Below are 15,170 nucleotides of genomic sequence, written 5' to 3' on the forward strand. Positions count from 1 at the left end.
CTGGACCACATGAAGTTCAGCAGCCGGGAAAGAGGGCAGAGCCTGAAACGGTCTTTCACGCTCGTGTCGTAAATTCAGACCATGGCTTCAAATGTGGTGTCAAAGTGTTGGTCGCCCAAAGTCAGGGGCCTAGGTTTTGTTTTCCAGGGCAAAGGGACACCATCAATGATGGGAGAGTTCTGTGGAGGTGACCCAGGGATGGGTTCCCGGCCACCTCTCCCCTTGCTGAGTCCCTTTGACCTAGAAGAAAGGACATAAAAGGTGTCAGTGGCCCTGGTGCTCGGTAAATCACTAGGTGTGAACCTAGCTGGGCTGGGTGACAGCCTTCAGGGACCCTTTCTCCTGGAGGCCAAGTCCAGCAGGCTCCACACTCAGTGACCCCATTGATGGGTCACCATGAATATGAGATCAGCCGGCCTGCTCAGTCACCAGAAGGGACCTTTTCCAGGATTAGGAAGAAGTGACTAAAGAAGAGCCCTCATTCCCTTAGGAAAGTGGCCCCAACTGTCTCGTTGGGTGGAAATTTCACTTGACAGAGTGCTTTAAAAAACACCACATGCTGATGCTGACAACTTAATAACCTCCAGTGTTTACTGAGCTCAGGCTTTATACCAAGAATAGTGCTACTGAAAAAAAGAAAGGAGAGAGGGGGAGTGGGAGGGGGTGTGGGGGAGGAAGATAGAAAGGAAGGAAGAAAGAAAGGAAGGAAGAAAGAAAACATTTCATTTTAGAATCAAAAAGACCAATGAGAGGGAAAGCGGCTAGACCGCATTTCAAACAAGCATGAAGTCATTCATCAACACCTCCAAACTATGAAGAGAATACTTTCCCCCATATGTAATATTGAGAGGCAAGTATGACTAGAATTGCCACATTACAAGGAAGCAAGGTTAAAAAATACCCACAATCCCACAACTAGCTGCACTTAGGTGTGTGCATACTTTTATATTATTACCACATTAACTTAGATTTTTAAAATTTAGAATTGGGGATGGTTCATTTACACTTAGTGATAAGGTCATGTTAAACAAAAAGAACAAGTGTTTTAACCATTTTTATATAATTTTTTAAAAATAAATACATTTTTTTTATTTTATTGGTTGTAGCAGAGAAAAAAGTTGGCCCAACCTTCCTCTTAAGCCTGGATATTTATTAAATTAGGAGAGTTACACACCAGCCGGTGACTCAAGGAGGCCCAGTGGTTCAGCAGACCTGGGGTCTAACCACACGCCACCGTTCACCTGCCGTGCAACCTTAGTCCAGTCCTTTCCCCTTTCCGCATGTATCTCAGGCTCATCTACGGCGAGGAAGCTTATTTCTCAGGTTCCTTTCACCCAAGTTCCAAAGCTTGAGTTTTAATTGGTGCCCTGGGAGGGTAGCCTGCCACCTGGACACCTCAGCCCAAGAGACCGAAGTTATTCAGGGCCCTTTATACTTTATCTTACCTGACTGTACTTATCGAGCTATATTTGCGCTATATTGGGACCATAGAAAAGCTTCATTTTATGTAGCAAAAGCTTCAGTCACTGACACTACCATAATGCCTCAGTACGGGGATGCCAAATAGGCTTGATTTTGTTTGCATTATACCATCAGGGTCCAGTTAGGGCACAGAAATCATACCAGTTATTTTAATAGACAGAATTCCATATAAAGAATTGCTAACCAGGTAACCAAAAGGATAATAAAAAAGAACTCAGAGTATCATGGAAGCAATAACTGCAGGAAGCAGCTACCACCCCTACAAGCCAGTGCCCAAAGGGAATTATGAAAACATGGAAGCTTGGACGAGAGTCCCACACAGGCAAGACTCAGGAGACGCCCAAGCAAGGGACTGCAAGGCTGGTGCCGGTGTCCCTAAGGGGGCACAAGGAAGTTGGGATTACAAATGTGTTGGAAAAACTACAAACTGCATTCAGCTTTTGCTATAGGAAGAAACTGCTGCTGTGGGAGTGAAGGAACCTTTCCTGGGATGCTTCCAAGAAAAAAAGCAGGCAGGAAGGAGCAGGTCCCTTCCTCCTCTAGCCTCCCCCTAGTGGGCAAAGTCCCAGCCCCAGCATCACAAAGCGGGTGTGGAAGGGTGAAGCTAGAGGTGAGACAAGCATTTGGGCTTATTACCTGGCCCCTGTCACCTTCAATCAGTTGGGTAATTGCTTCCTAGAGGGCAACAGTGAGGCTTAGGAAGCCTAGTCTGGGTTCCACAGAAAGAAAATCTTGTGATTAGCCATATACCTAGAAAAGAAAAATGGTAGCATGAATGCCACATATGTGCCCTGTCCCTGGTGACGAAATTACCTGCACAGTGAACAGGAGGAAGTGAGCACTCCTTCCCAACTTCCAAAAGCAAGGGCAGCAGGGCAAGCAGAGGAGCTGCAGAGCCCAGATGATGACCCACAGAACCCTTCCCCACCTTAGCCAGCAATCACTTGCCTAATGGCATAACTAGGTTGTTGGGCCAGAATTTGAAAGTACCCAGTGCTTTCCAGGGAAATCTTGATCAGAGCAAGAGGTTTAAAAGGATGCCCCTAACTGCTGCCCTACCCCAGCCAAGGATATTCTTCTCTTACAAACATGGAAGGTTAAGAGTGGGGGATAGAAGCAGAATCTTGGACAGCACAGGCCAAGCACTGCCTACCCCCCCCAATCACCACCCACCCAGGGCCTCTGCCTAGAGAATAGAGTCCATCGGAAGGCTAACAAAGCATGGTAACCCTGGGTCAGACGTTTTCTTGGTGTTTAGACTAAGTAACTGACACAACCCTCTCCAAAAAAACCAAATTAGTATCTTTTATGAGGCATAACCTTTAGTCTTTTCCAAGGGGGTTTCTGGGAGGGTTTCAAGGGGTGTGCCAGAGCCAGTTTGCACCAGCTCACAGAAGTGTGCACACTCTTCCCAGTGCTGCATTTGCTGGCCTCACGTTGCTTGCTGGAAAGCAGCCCAGGTGGGTGGGGTTATGCCACAGAATCAGCAAGTGCTACAAAACAAGGCTGGCTTCCTTCCTTCCTTTCTTCCTTTTTGTCTTTCTTTTCATTCGTTCTCTTCTTTTTTTAATATGAATAAAATCTACCCTTCCTCAAATACTGGTCTTCAAGTTCTTAAGCTTTTGGGAACAAAAAACCCCAGAAGATCTGTCTCAAATCTACCTTGACCTCAGGAGCACAAGGCAGATTTTTGGTTCAAATGTGAGAAACAAGGGGGTGGAAATACTGAAAAGAGAGTGAGCCTGGGGAAGGATAATACGGCAAAGAATTGAGGCCATACTCACATTCCAGAATTCTGAGCTTTTGTATTCTTTTCACCAATAGAATGAGCTAATAGCTTTCTCACATTTTCCTGTTCAGATTTGAAGGGCAAATACTGTCAGTGAATGGCCTCTATAGTGCTTAGCACATAGTAGGTCCTCAGTAAAAGGTGGCTTCTTTCACCTTCATTGAGACTTGGCGAGGGAGAGAAAGCCAGCAGTGGGTGCCTCATCCCTTCCTGCCCTGTGAGGTGACAAGAGTTGTGATCCATTGGGCTGGGCCATGTGACCTATCCTCCTGGGCTTTCAGAAGCAGAGACTGGTACATCAACAAGGAGTAAGAACCCCACATGCTCAATTAACATGAAATGCACTCAGGTTATTCAAAAAAGCTAGTGGAATATTTAACAAGTAAGTAAAACCACTAATGTTGCTTCAAAGCATGGAATCTTGGTAAGCTGCCCTCATGTTGGATGGTGTCCCTTTCATCCCCTTTCAAGCCTTTTCCTCTTGCCTGTCATTCTGACTCCACGTGTTCAGACTGTCAGTTTCATCCATAACCACAGCTTCCTTGCACCTTCCCACTGCCACCCATTAATGAATCACAAGTCAATTCTCTGTACCCTGAACCCCAGACCTTATCTACAGCTATCTCTTAGACCTCTCCAGCTAAACTTCCCATAGACAACCCATAGTCAACATGTCCCATCTTAAACTCTGCATCTTCCCCCGGCTTCTGACATTGACCGCGGTCTGCCTTCTCTGTCCTAGTGAATTTACTTCCAGCTCTAGTAACCCCAGTTGCCTCCCTCACTCTCATTCCTCAGGTTGATTATGAGGTCCTATGGTTCAACCCCCATAAAGAAATTTCTGGGCCCATATGGCTTCACAGGTGAATTCCACCAAACTTTAAAACACAAAATAATGCTGCCTCACCACAAATCCTTCCAGAAAAGTGGAGAGGAAGAAATACTGCCCAATTGACTCTATGATGCATGATTATTTTGGTATCAAAACCATACAAAAACATTACAAAAATGAGAAAACTACAAACCAATATTCCTCAAGCACATATATAGAAAAATTCTTTAAAAAATTTTATCAAATCAAATTTTAAAATATATTAAAAGGCCAAGACCAACTAAGCATTATGCCAGGAATACAATGTTAATTTAACATCAGTCAATGTAATTCACCATATTAACAGCCTAAAAAAGATAAATCATTTAAGATCTTAATATATGCAGAAAAGGCATTTGATACAACATCCATCCTTTTTTAAAAAGATTTTATTAATTTATTTTTAAAAAAGAGAAAAGAGGGAGAAAGAGAGGGAGTTAAATATCAATGTGTGGTTGCCTCTCAAGCACCCCCTACTGGGTACCTGGCCCGCAACCCAGGTATGTGCCCTAACTGGGAATCGAACTAGTGGCCCTTTGGTTCGCAGGCTGGCACTCAATCCACTGAGCCACACCAGCCAGAGTACAACATCCATTCTTGATTTTAAAAAACAATACGAACTCTCATCAAACTGAGAATAGAAAGGAACTTCCTCTATTTGATAAAGGGCATTTTTAAATTTTCAGGCAACATTATATTTAATAATGAAAGACCCAGTGGTTTCCCACTATAGGGGCTAAAAAAATTAACATTTTTCCTCCCACCTTTTAAGTTATTCTAGCTAGGCTAATAATTAAATTAACAGACAGATTAACAGGGGAAAAATCAAATTTTAATACATGTGCATGGGCAATTCACATAAGCATAAAAATTTCCAAGACACTGAGGCAACATTAGGTATATGAGATGTTTTGGAACAGAAGAGAAAAGGAGGGGGTGAGGTATTAGATTTCAGAATTAAATGGAGGATTTGCAGGCAGTTAAGGAAGAGCAAATATACATGGCAGGGAGATTCTTGCTAGGCAACTCAGAAACAGAGGGACACAGGGGCCATCCAGTGAACAGGCCCTGTCTGAATCCTGCTCTTTCCCAACCTTCCTGAAGTTTCCTCAGTCTGAATCTCTTGGAGAGAAAAGGAGGGAAGGTCAAAGGTTCTGACACGTGTTGTTAAGAAACAGCTTAAGGTCAATATCCTAAGAAGAAAGATTCAGAATGGCAAAACTTTGTTTCTCTGCACTAAAATAAAGGCCAAGGCAAAGATGTCCATTCTCTGCACCTCTAATCAACACTGTACTGGCAGTTTAACAATCCAGGAAAGAGAAATAAAAGGCAATCCATCAGAATGGAGGAAGATTGTCTTTATTCATAGAAGGCATAATCATTTATGTCACAGAATACAAGGTCAATATACAAAAAATTAATTCTATTTGTCAACCTAAGAAACCTCCAAACCTGTAAGAATTTGTATGAGTTTATTTGAGCCAAACTGACGACAACTGCCGAGAAGTAAAATCTCAAGAAACTGAGGAAGTGCTCTGGGAAATGGCAGTTTTACCACGTATGTTATACACCAGAAGCAAAGGGGAAGACACAGGAAGTTACCTAAAATCCACTGGTGACAGATTAGGGAGGCAGGAGAAAGTGAAGCAGGGAAACCTCTGAGACTGGATAAGAAGTAGAAGAAATAGGCACATACTTCTTTTACATAGGTGGGTGTAGGATAGTTAACAATTAACATAATAATAATAACAATCAGGGAATTTGTGGTCTTTGCTCTGGTACAGTGGTTGTGCTTCAAAGGGTCCAGAAAAAAGAAAATTATTTTGATATTTCACAGGTATGTAATCTTATATGCAAAAAGACAACAGACAGGCTCAGTTAAGGTAGTTTGACCTTTGTCAAGGAAAAATATTGCCATAGGACATGACTACCGGCCTTGACCCGCTTTTAGTTAGTTAGAAGTAACCATGTTTTATGGTTACTTCCGGCGTCTGAGTTAGCAAGGCCCGCCATGCAGGCCTCCCCTGAGCTTGTTGTGGCCCTTTTTTCATCTGCATATTTTTATTTATTTTTAAGAGATTTTATTTCTTTTTAGAGAGAGGGGAAGGGAGAGAGAAAGAAAGGCAAAGAGACATCAATGTGTGAGAAGAACACCGTTTGGTTGCCTCTTGCACGCCCCCCACCAGGGACCTGGCCAGCAACCCAGGCATGCACCCTGACCGGAAATCGAACAGGTGACCTTACAGTACAGAGGCCAGTGTTCAGCCCACCGAGCCACACCAGCCAGGGATCATCCTCATGTTTTTATACCCTCACAATGAATGATTGGAAGTTGAAATTAAAACAATACCATATGATACCACCAAAAACATGAAATACTTAAGGATAAATCTGACAGAAAGAAATGCAAGGCCTGTATGCTGAAAATTATAAAACATTTCAAAGAGAAACTAAAATGGAAATATATCCCATGTTCTTAGATAAGACTTGTGGAGCTTAAAAATGATAATAAAAAGTGGGAAAAAATGGTGGTGGAAGGAGGCTTAACTTGGGGTACTGAATACACAGTACAATATACAGATGATGTATTGTATAGAATTGTACACCTGAAACCTATATAATTTTATTAACCAATGTCACCCCAATAAATTCAAAAATTTTCCTTTAATTTAAAAATAAAATATAAAATATAGGACTTTTCAGAAAAATTATCCAAAACTTAGAAATAAAGGAGAAAGGTGGGTTTCCCACATTCTTTCAATGTTATACAGAACAAAATTCAGAGATTGCTCAGAGAAATGTATTTAATTTCTCTCAACATTTGCTATTGATTGAAGGTGCCAGATTTAAAATAAATAAGTAATACTTTACCTCCCACCTCCTAAATTCTCTTATCTGAGATAATAATCAAATTAACAGACAGATTAACAGGAGAAAACTTAAGTTTTACTACATGCACATGGGAAATTCACATAAGCATGAAAATTCCTAAAACAGTGAAGCAACATTGCATATGTAAGACATTTTGAACAAAGGAGAAAGTGGGGGGATGGGGTATTAGATCTCGAAAGTGAGAATGGGCCATTTACAGGTGGTTGAGGAAGAGGTAACAGATAATGCAGGCAAATCCTTGCTAGGCAAGTCAGAGGCAACAGGTCAGACTCCTAGCTACAGACCCCTGCCTGGAGCCCTTCTATTTACCATACTTCATTCAGTTAGGCTAAGGTGAGCATCCTAAAATTTCCTCCCTGAAGCAGGTTTTTCTATCTGAATCTGTTGGGCTGGAAAGGGAAGGGGGAGTAAAAGGTTCTTATTGAGTTTTTTTTTTTTAGTTTAAATGCATTTTATTTTTAGACAGCCTACACAATGTATTTTTTTTTCTTTCTTGAAAACAATGTCTCCACTCCAAATAAATCAAGGTCAAAAGAAATGAAGAGCTCAAGACAACATCACTCCCATTTGTCCTAGTCCTGGTATGTGGATGAAAAGCAGCAGGCAGATATAATGAAGGTGGTAGATCCAAACTGCCAGATGGTTACCATTTTTCCACTTCTAAACTATGCTTGAAGGGAATCACAAATGCGGTCGCACCATCCTCATGGCAGTCCTGCAGAGCAACCAAGCCATCTTGCATGCGTGTTTTCACCGATATAGAACTGGTGGGTATTGAAATTAGCAAGAATGTTCTGCAGTCCCTGTCATAAAAGGCTTCGCTTATTCTGGTCTGTTCGTCCAGTTTCCTTTTGGTTGATTTCATGTAATCTTGGATGTACACCTTGTAAGCTTCTTTGTAAAACCGGTTTCCTGCAAATGATGGTTCATGACAATATCAACACCAGTGACTACTGTGCTTTAGGTACCTACACCCTCGAGGCCTTTCGCTGAGGCATTTCCACCAATAAACAAGTCATATATGTTACCCTCTGTCCTACTGACCAGCTTTCCCCTCTACTCCCACACACAGCCCAGGCGCAGTCTCCTGGATCTCGCAGATGCGGAAGAACGTGTCCTCATGTCTGATGAGGTCCCTGTAGAAGATAATCGGTAGCTGGTCATGATGGCGGCTGGAAGGAGAGATGGGGGCACTGGCTTAGCAGGAGCGCGGAGCCCAGAGCCAGCACAGTGCAGCTGAGCTGTGCTGGGGGGCGGTGTGGAGGGGGTCAGGCAGAAAAAACTTTTGTTTCTTACTGAATGGCTTAAAATCAATATGCCAAAAGGCAAAACCTTTGGTCCCCTTCGGAATACAATCTACGATGTCTTAAGATGTCAGTTCTCTTCAGATTGATCTATAGATTCAACACAATCCCCGTCAAAATCCCAGTATACTTTCTCAGAAATCGAAAAGTTAATCCTAAAAGACATATTGAAATACAAAGGACCTAAGGTAGCCAAAACAACTTTGAAAAACAAAAACAAGATTAGAGACCTACCCTAACCTGATTTCAAGACATTATTAAACGACACCTATTAAGACAGTGTGGTGTTGGTGTTAAAACAGACAAATAGATCAGTGGAATAATCTATTTGTCTGTTTTAAAGAGACAATCCAGAAATAGACCCACACATATGTGGACAACTGATTTTTAACCAAGGTGCAAAGGCACTCCAGGGGAGAAAAAGGACACACAGACATTAATTAAATGTAGAGCGTAACACTATAAAAATTCTAGAAGAAAACAGAAAGAACATCTTGTGAGTAAGCATTAAGCAAAGTTTTCATAGAAATGACACCATTAAATGACACCAAAAGCATGATCTATTAAAGAAAAAAATGTATAAACTAGATGTCGACAAAATCAAAAACTCCTCTTTGAAAGATGCTTTTAAGAGAAATAAAAGACAAGGCACATAAAGGGAGAAACTATTCGCAAGTCACATATAAGTGACTTGTACCCAGAATGTATAAAGAACTTTTAAAACTCAATAAAAAAATTTAAAAATATCTCCTCCTCCCCCCCAAAATAGGGAAAAGATATATACACAGCAAATACATAAAAAATATTCAGCATCACTTGTCATTAGGTTAAGACAAATTAAAACCCATGAAGAGATACCATTGCACATCTATTAGAATGTCTAAAATCAAAAAGAGTGGCCAGACCAAGCATTGGAGAGGATGTGGAGCAAGTGGAATTCTCGTGTACTTGCTTGCAGGGGTGTAAAATGGAACGCCACTTTGGAAGGGTTTCTCTCTCTCTTTTTTTTTTAAGTTAAACATATGTTCACTATATTAATATAGGAAAAGGGCGTGAGAACTATCCAAACAACTGAAGGCATACAAAGTTGTCAGTGGTCTGCTACGTGCTGCCTGACATGGAACTCCATTGACCTGAGATGCAAGCCGACCACGATGAGCCTCTGGACATAGAAAATTCCTGCAAAGTTGATGAATGGCTGCTCACCCATATCTTACCATTTGCCCATATCATAAAGGGAAAACACAAGGCCACAAAATACACCTTGTAAAGGTTAAAGTTAATCCCAGTGTGTTCCCCACTCTTTATTTCCCCATACCAGCAACCTTCCGTAGAAACTGCAGACAGATATAAGCTCAGCCTCCAGACATGGTTGGGGTCTGTCTTCCTTCTCCTGTGAGGAGAGTCTGCTGCTCCCTCTGTGGGGTGGCTTTTCTTGCTTGTCCCCTCTGCTCAGTAAAACCTGCTTTCCCACTTTAACCTATTGTCTGGCTCCAGTCTTAAATTTTTTCCTGTTGGAAACCAAGAACCCTGTTGGCTCCGGGCTTGATTCCTCATGACTCACCCCTCAGGCATCAGTGCCACCTAGCCATTCCACTCCCAGGAACTGAAGGGGAACAAAAGTGTGGCCTTTTGGGATATTGATTTTAAGCTGGTTATTAAGAAACAAATACTCAGAAAGAAACTTCGACTCTCCCCACTCCACCCCTTCCTGCCCAAGAGATTCAGATAGAAAAACAAGCTTCAGGAAAGATATCTTAGGATGTTCCCCTTAGCTAGTTTGAGTTAAGGATGGTGAGCAGAGGGCTTCAGACTGGGCCTGTTAGCTTGATCCCCCCTGTGTCCCATTGTCCCCTCATCCTCAGCTACCTGTAAGCCTCCCATTCTCACTGCTGACATCTAACATCCTGTGCCCTCCCCCACTCTCTCCTTTGTCCAAAATGTCTTACATACCCAATGTTGCCTCACTGTGTTGGGAATTTTCACGCTTATGTGAATTCTCCATATGCATGTATTAAAACTTGGATTTTCCTCTTGTTAATCTGTCTCTGTTAATTGGATTATCAGTCCAGCTAGAAGAACTTAAAAAATGACAGGAAAGGTATTAATTTTTTTAGCACCCACACCATTTACCCTAGATAAATGAAAGCATACGTCCATACAAAGACTTTTTCATGAATGTCCGTAGCATTTTTATTTGCAACGGCCAAAAACTGGAACCTAAATACCCATTGACAGGTGCCTAGGTAAACAAATGGTAGTTTAGCGATGTAACGGGAGTACTACTCAGCAATAAAAAGGAACTAGTTAACACGTAATGACATGATTGATCTCCAAATAATCATTAGAATGAGAGACGAGTATACCGTATGGTTCCGCTTATAAAAACTCTAGACAATGCAAACTAATCTGCAATGACAGGTGGGGACTTCCTGGGGACTGGAAGAGCAGGAGAGACTGCAAAGGGTTCAAGGAAGCTTCTGGGGGTGACAGATCTGATCCCTCTCTTGATTGTGGTGATGGTTTCATGGGTGCCTACAAATGTCAAATTTTATGAAATTGTGTATTTTAAATATGTGCTATTTATTGTATGTGCATTATTATTAAAGCTGTCAGAAAAGTCAATACCTGCATAGTAAATTTTCAAAATCAGCCTGGAATCAGCATTTCCCTTCAGAATGTCTTGCAGCACTGTTTTCTGGTCACTTCCCCTCCCTGAAGCAGAGAGACCAGGATAGGGGTTGGAACAGCCGTGGTCAGCAAGGAAGCAGGCTCTGCCCCCAACCCCATCCCTCACTAGGCCCAGTATAGGCTCCAGCACCTTGTCAGCTTCCTCCCCCACAGCCTGCCAGCAAATTCACTGGAAAGGATGAGCTGGCTCCCATCTCTACTTCTGCCCCTGCCATATTGCCCTTCTCAGTGTGTAGCTCCAACTGCCCTCTCCAACTTATCAGCTGTCCCCAAGCAACAGCTGGAGTGCGTGCAGTGGGGAACCTCCCCCGTTCTCCTACTCCAGGCTCTTCTTTCACCTTTCTACCTGAGGACAGCACCTCCAGGACCGTCTCTGATCCCTCAAAGCCTCAACCCAGCCCCCTCAGTCAGTGGCTTCTGGGCAAGTCCCCTGCTGTCATTCCGAAGAGATTGAAACAGTTTGGTTTGGCTTAAAGCTTCTGTTTGCATTGTGGAGTTTGTCACACATGCTAATGAATAATCAGGCTGCTGGAGCAGACACACAAGCAGAAAAGGGGTGGGGGTGGCCTTTAATGAATCCTTCCTGGCTGCCTGGCTGATAAGATGCAGACAGATGATGGGGGCCTCTCCTGGTTCCCAGATTTAGGTCTGTTCATCTCCCTGAGCGGCTAAGCTCCCAGCCCTGTGCTCTTCTGGGGCCATCGTACGCTGGGTAAGACAAGGAAGGAGGTCGGACACTCCAAGTGTGGTCAGTGGGTAGTTGTGGAGGGCTGGCAGGGCCCAGCTGCTGCCCATTCTCCCCACAGTGCCCAACCTCCAGTGCTCCTCCACCCAGACACAGGAGCTAAGAAACGCACCTGAGGGCTGCAGCAATGGGAAACAACTGTCTTCTCCCTCTGTTCTCAATGACTGTTTTCCTCTTTGCAAGATTAGTTCCTATGTATAGTAGAGCCTTCTGAAAATAAGGAAACACAATAAAATTAAACATGTTGTTCCATCATTCAGAGATAACTATTTTTATTTTGCTTGCATTTCTTCCTTACCTTTCTTATGCATGTTATGGGGAGTAAAAAAAACATTAATACTTTTCCTCCCACCTTCAAAGTTCTTTGGGCTGGGTCAATAATCAAATTAACAGACAGATTAACAGGAGAAAAATCAAATTTTAATACATGCCTATGGGCAATTCACATTAGCATGAAATCACCAAACACAGTGAGGCAACATTAGCTACACAAGACACTTTGGACAAAGGAGAAAGTTGGGGGAGGGGGACAGGATGTTAGATTTCAGAAGTGAGAATGGGCGATTTACAAGTATTTGAGGACGAGGGGAGCACAGGGCAGGAAAACCCTTGCTGGCGACTCCGAAGCAAAGGAACAGAGTGGGCACCTATCTCACAGGTCCCTGCCTGAAGCCCTCCTATTTACCATTCTTTATTCAAATTAGGTTAAGGCAACATTTCTATCTGAGTCTCTTAGGCAGGAAGGGAAAGGGTCAAGGGTTCTTTGAAGTCTTTTATTTTTTTCTTAATAAACAGTTTAAAATCAATATCCCAAAAGGCAGCTTCAGGGTGGCAAAACTTTGGTCCCCTTCAATACGTTTTTGAAAGCTGAAGTGGTAACATAACAATAAGAGTAATGTTTATTGAGCAAGTGCTTCCCATTGTGCAGGTAACTATTATCCTCATTAATAGAGTGATTGAGGCTTAAAGAAGTTAAGTAGCTTGTTCAGTGTCGTCCAGCAATGAAATAGGGCTGGGATTGTAGCCCGGGAGAGGTGACTCCAGGACCAGCACCCCCACTGCTTTGAAACTAAATATCCTGTAAACATCTTTTTGAGTTTTTAGCCTCCAGTGTCATTTCTAACTATTGCAGTGACTAAAGTACGCCCTTGTGCAGAAGGACCATAATGTCCTCCATCCCCTATCAGTGGACATTAGGTTGTTTTCAATAAGTCATTCTCCAATGAGTATATTTATAGTTAAACATTTGTTCAAAACTAAAATTAAAATTCTCGGGCCAAAGCATATGTATAATTTTAAGGCTTTTGACACATGTTGCCATGATCGTCCTCCAAAAATAATGGACCAAATTATACTTTCTACATCCTCATCCACACCAGACTACAAACATTCTTCACCCAAGTAATTAGATGCAGCTCAAGTTCTGCCACATGAATAATAAAATTTAGGTTAATTAGAGGCTCAGATTAGCCCAATCTTTCCCAGCAGAAATTCCATTCTCCCCGCCCCAACCCCCCGCCCGCCATAGCAGAAGACCCATAACCAGACATTGCCACAAAGGAGCCTGGGACAGAGGGTGCAAGAGCAACTTCTGATTGACTGAATCAGCTCAGCAATTCTGAATGTCTCAGAGAAGCCTTGTTGCAACCACTGTCTCGGAGCAGCCACTGTCAGTGACCGTGAGGGTGAGTGGCGTGGGGAAGGTCTGAGCCCTGGCGTGGCTGGGGAAACGGTCCCCAGTCCCTGTACCCTTTCGGTTTTTCCGGCTGGTCGAGTGAGGCAAACAACACACGGCAGGGTAAGTTAACAGAAGAAAATCAAAAATGTAATACGCGCTCATAGGGAAGTCACATAAGCATAAAAATGCCAAAGACAGTGAGGCAATATTGAGGATATAAGACATTTGGGAATAAAGGAGAAAGTGGGGGTGGGGTGTTAGATTTCACAAGTGAGAGTGCGCAATTTACAGGTGGCTGGGGAAGAGTGGAACACGCGGGCAAGGAAATCCTCCCAGGGTGACTCGGAAGCAATGGGGGCGGGCAGAATGTAGCCCAGTGCTAGGAGCCTTTCTGACTACTGCTAGGGTGTAAGTCCTCGGTGTTATTAAGTCAAGGCTCCCTTCCTAAAGCAGTTTGATTTCCCATCTGAATCTATTTTCTTTTTAAAAAGGGGGAAGTAAAAAACAAACAAACTTTTCCTGGTTTGTTGGGCTTGAATTGATTTCAGTTCGAAATAACCTGCATGCCAGGGTGGCCACATTCCGGGACACTTGCTCCCGACCTCCACAGTCCCTTGGTTGCTCAGTCCAGCTGACAGCAGCTTGGAGCAGGGAGAGGCCGGAGACCAGGGTGTCAGGACTCACAGGTTCTCGTCCTGGCCTTGGCATTCTTATAAGCTCCAGCAAGATCAGCCAAGTCTCAGGTCCTTCACCTGCTAATGTCGAGGGTGGAATAAGGACCTGCGGTTTCCACCCACTCCAATCTCTTATGTCCCCAGAGAGGACATTAATAAATACTGGCTAACATTTACTGTGCTCCTACTAGATACCCGGCAGAAACCCCATTCGATCCCTACCAAATCTTTGTAGCATATTTTGTAGTACTACTTTTCCCCTTGTGTGACAGATGAGAAAACTGAGGCACAGGAAGCTTAAATCCTTTGCCCAGGGTTGGACTGGGAGCACAAGGCAGAGCCCAAATTTGAACCCAGGACAACCTGACTCACATCGAATTGGCTTGTACTTCTGCACACTGGACTGTGGTCACTCACCCCGATCAGCAAGCAAGCTCTCTGGGGAAGGACCAAAGGGAGTTTTGACCCTCCCCCCTTGGCAGCCCAAGAGAGTCAGACAGAGAAACCTGCTTGAGAAAGGGAATCTCAGGATGCCGCCTTAGTGTAAGTAGGGTAAATAGAGAGCTTCAGGCAGGGAGGGACCTGTCAGCTAGATCCTCCCGAAACCCATTGCTTCCGAGTTGCCAGCAGGGGTTTCCCAGCCACCTGTGTTCCCCTCTTCCTCAACTACCTGTAAATCACCCATTCTCCCTGACTTTCTCCTTTGCCCAAAATGTCTTATATACCCAATGTTGCCTCTGTTGCACTGTTTTTGGAATTTTCATGCTTATGTGAATTCCCCATGCACATGTATTAAAAACTTGATTTTCTCCTGTTAATCTGTCTCTGTTAATTGGATTATTAGCCCAGCTAGAAAAACTTAGAAGGTGGGAGAATAGTACTAATTTTTTTTAGGCTCCACGAATGCGTCACCAGGCTCTCTGCTCAGAATCACACCAAGCTGAACACCAGGTATCAGCTGGGCTGTGCGCTCACCTGGAGCTCAGGCTCCTCTTTCAGGATCCATCAGATTATGGACAGAACTCAGTTTCCTGCTGTGGTATG

General features: G+C 43.4%; 1 pseudogene; it reads right to left on the reverse strand.

The window, feature by feature from the left end:
* Positions 1-7,677: 7,677 nt before the first annotated feature.
* Positions 7,678-14,160, reverse strand: LOC112307374 (translationally-controlled tumor protein pseudogene; annotated as a pseudogene).
* Positions 14,161-15,170: the final 1,010 nt, after the last annotated feature.

Source organism: Desmodus rotundus, chromosome 4 (assembly GCF_022682495.2).
Source record: "Desmodus rotundus isolate HL8 chromosome 4, HLdesRot8A.1, whole genome shotgun sequence".
NCBI classification, from domain to species: domain Eukaryota; kingdom Metazoa; phylum Chordata; class Mammalia; order Chiroptera; family Phyllostomidae; genus Desmodus; species Desmodus rotundus.